Source organism: Petaurus breviceps, unplaced genomic scaffold (genome assembly GCF_028583685.1).
Source record: "Petaurus breviceps papuanus isolate PSGF00001 unplaced genomic scaffold, PetGlider_PUasm1.0 90535, whole genome shotgun sequence".
In the NCBI taxonomy this organism is placed as follows: Eukaryota; Metazoa; Chordata; class Mammalia; order Diprotodontia; family Petauridae; genus Petaurus; species Petaurus breviceps.
Window position 1 is genome coordinate 4,154,057 of NW_027187270.1, and position 3,309 is coordinate 4,157,365.

The window sequence follows — 3,309 nt, forward strand, 5'->3', positions numbered from 1 at the left end:
CCCCCCACTGCTTCTGGGGAGGAGGGAAGAAGGGAGAGGCGGAGGTGAGAGAGAAAACACTCAGCCATTTTGGCAATTAAATTTCCGAACCTTTTCATTATGCAATTTCAATTCATTAAAAGGTTTTTCCCTCTCCCCCCCCCAACTCCCTTTTAAATGTAAAACCCCACCAAGTTCCCCTGGAAGGGAATCAAGGCCTCAGAGCCCCCAGGCCTGCCTTGTGGCCCAAACAGGAGGGGCTTTTAGCCTTGGGCAGAAGTGCACAATAACGGCGCTGTTCCCCTCCTCGGCCAAGGCAGCTGCACAGAAACCAAAGGGTTTCATAGGTACAGACGGCGGCTCCTGGGCTTCGGCACCAAGAAAGGGCCAGCTGCCAAGTGGGAAGAGGCCACGTGGCGGCAGGGGGGTGCTGGATGAGGCAGTTTCCCTCCGGGAAGCTGCCAGGGCCAGCCTTTGGGTCCTGCTGGACATCCTGCTAACCCCTGCTTTCCTCGAAGCTAGCATTTGGAATGGGCCTTAACGCTTACAAAGTGCTTCCCGAATATTAGCTCATTTGGTCCTTGCAGCTACCCTGGGAGGGAGGTGCCATTATTATCATCATTTAATAGAAAACTGAGGTCCACAGAAAGGATCTCAAAGCCAGTCTGAAGCAGGAGTCAAACACCCGACTCCAAGTCTCAGTTGGCCTTATCTAAGAACTTCCTATTTTAAGCATCCAACTTCAGTCTGGGGGATGGAGGAGAGCTGGAAATAGACAAGTGGGCAGCCCCACCTTTGTCTGAGATGACATCAAGTTGTCTCCTGAGAAAGAGGGAGCCATTTGGACCCTGTTGCTCAAGTCCCTGGTCAAGCCTGGAGCCCCATGGAAGCCAGACCCTTGGTTGGCAGCCAGCCTAGCTGGAGACACAGATATGTTCACTGGACACCTGGGCATACCTGGCAACTCCAGCAGACTTGGGCCTATCTTTCCCCAGTTCCAAAAGGAGCTACATTAGCTCAAGTCTGGCCTTCTCCATGAAACCTGCCCTCACTCCTAAGCTCAGAAGAGTGAAGGCTGGAAGGGAACTCTTAGGAGTCATTTTAGAAATGAGGAAATGAAGGCATAAAGAGGTAAGATGACTTACTCAGGCTGACACAGCTAGTTTCTGAGGTAGGATTGGAACCCAGGTCTTTCTGACTCCAGGTCTAACTCTACCATTCCACATTTCAGTTAAGTCCAACTGACTCCTTTAACAGATGAGAAAACTAAGGTTCAGAGAAGGGTGATGTCGAGTTTGAGGTGCTGAAAGGACCCCTTGGCATGGTCACAAAGCTCCAAAGGGGTAGAGCTGGGTCCCCAACACAACACCGAATCCTTAGCAGAGAGTTGGGTGGGCCCCAGATAGCCTGAGCCTGACAAATACTTCTACCAGGTCAATTCGACTTGGCTGACCTTAACAGACTTCACTCGGTAGTTTGAGCAAAATTCTTGCCAAGATCTAAATTCATATTTTTCTCCTCTTCCTCCCCCACCCCAAGCTTTTCTCCCAACCAGAATTAGTCAACTTGGCCACAGGCCATGAAACCTAATTATTTCTGTGAGAGCGTTTAAGTGTGTAAGTACAACCACTGATGAGCAGGCAAGCCAGCCTGGGAACACCATGTGGTTCCTTGGACTTGGGGCCCCACTGGAGAGAGGCAAAAGCTGGAAGGAAGAACAGAAGGGCTAGATGGCTCTTGGAACATGGCCTGAGGAAAGCAAACCCTCAAGGAAAGAGAGGAAAAAAATCAACCACAGAAAAATCAGAAAGGGCCAAGGGGCCAGGGCCACTGCAGCTGGAAATAGAGGGGATACTACAGTCTGATATCAGGAGGCCATATAATGCAAGTCCCTTCCCCTCTCTGGGCCTCCACACCCCAAATCCCTTTCAGCCATTGAGATTACCCTGAGTTAGTGTGACCCCTTTCTGCCCAGGAGTTGCAAATACTTATACTATATTTGAGGCAGCTTGGTAGTCTAGTGGATAGAGCACAAGGCTTGGAGCAATTAAATCCTGCCTCAAGCACTTACTAGCTGTATAACCCTGAACAAGTCACTTCACTGCTGTTTGCCTCAGTTTCCTCAGCTGTAAAATGGGTATAAGAACATAACAAAATAACACCAAATGAGATCCCACGATGAGTGAGCACAGTGCCTGGCACACAGTAGGAGTTTAATAAATGCTTACTGACTGACAGACCATATTGTAAGGTGCTTTGCAAACCATATGGTGCTACATAAATACTAGTTACTTTTTTATTTATTATCATTATCATTAGTTCATCTGGCAAAGGAGGAAGCGCAGGTCTTTGGATCCTCAATACCCTAGCAGACAGGGATTTATCTTGTTTCCAACTCAGAGGCTCAGGAAAGCAGGGTTCTAGTCCCAGCTCTGCCAGTGACTTGTTCTGTAATCTTGGGCAAGTGACTTCACCCACCTAGACGTGGCCACTTAATCTGTAAGAGCCTTTCTACTGTTGTGACTCCTGGAGCTCTAGGATCAGATGCTCTCTGAGGCCTCCTTGAGTCCTGGTTTCTAAGAACTAGACCTAGTTGGAGGCAGGGCATTTCCAACCAGGATTCCCCACTCAAGACAATACCTTAAGATCATAGATTTCCAGCAGGAAGAGGCCTTTTAGACAATTTAGCCCAACCCCCTCATTTTGCCAAGGACAAACCAGATGAGATTATAATTAGTTCTCAATTATCTCCAGGAGGTTGACAGTGGGGGTGGGGAATAGGTTTAGCATACATTAATGAAATGAAAAGGTCCTCCGGCCCTTTCTCCCACCCAAACCGGTATCCAAGTTTGGCCTAAGTAGTTTCCTGCTTTGGGCTTCCTCTTCTGGGTCCCCCTACACCCTCAGGACAGGGTGCTGGGCAGCCCACATGTTAAGCCATGGAAATCAGAAGCAGTGGCTTTGGGAAAGGGAGGCTGGCTTTGTCATCAGAACACTTTCTTCATAGCCCAGCTCAGCCTGATTTACTAGCTGACTGTGTGAACTTAGGTAAACCATTTCTTCTCCCTGAGCCTCCAAATGCTGGGGCTGTACTAGGTCAGAAGATCTTAACCTTTTCTGGGTCATGAACACCTCAGGCAGTCTGATTGAAGCCATGGGCCCCTCTTTGCAGAATCATGTGTTTTAAAGGCATAAAATACACAGGCTTACAAAGGAAACTAATTCTATGGACATAGTTATGAAATTACTGTTTTTTAAAAAGTTTATAGACCCCAAGTTAAGAACACACACACACACACACACACACACACACACACACACACACACACA

The 3,309-nt window shown here is 48.2% G+C and overlaps 1 protein-coding gene across 1 annotated transcript in view; it reads right to left on the reverse strand.

The window, feature by feature from the left end:
- The window catches only part of NEXMIF (neurite extension and migration factor), a 186,755-nt gene that overhangs the window by 160,345 nt on the left and 23,101 nt on the right, over window positions 1-3,309 (reverse strand). The window lies entirely within an intron of this gene.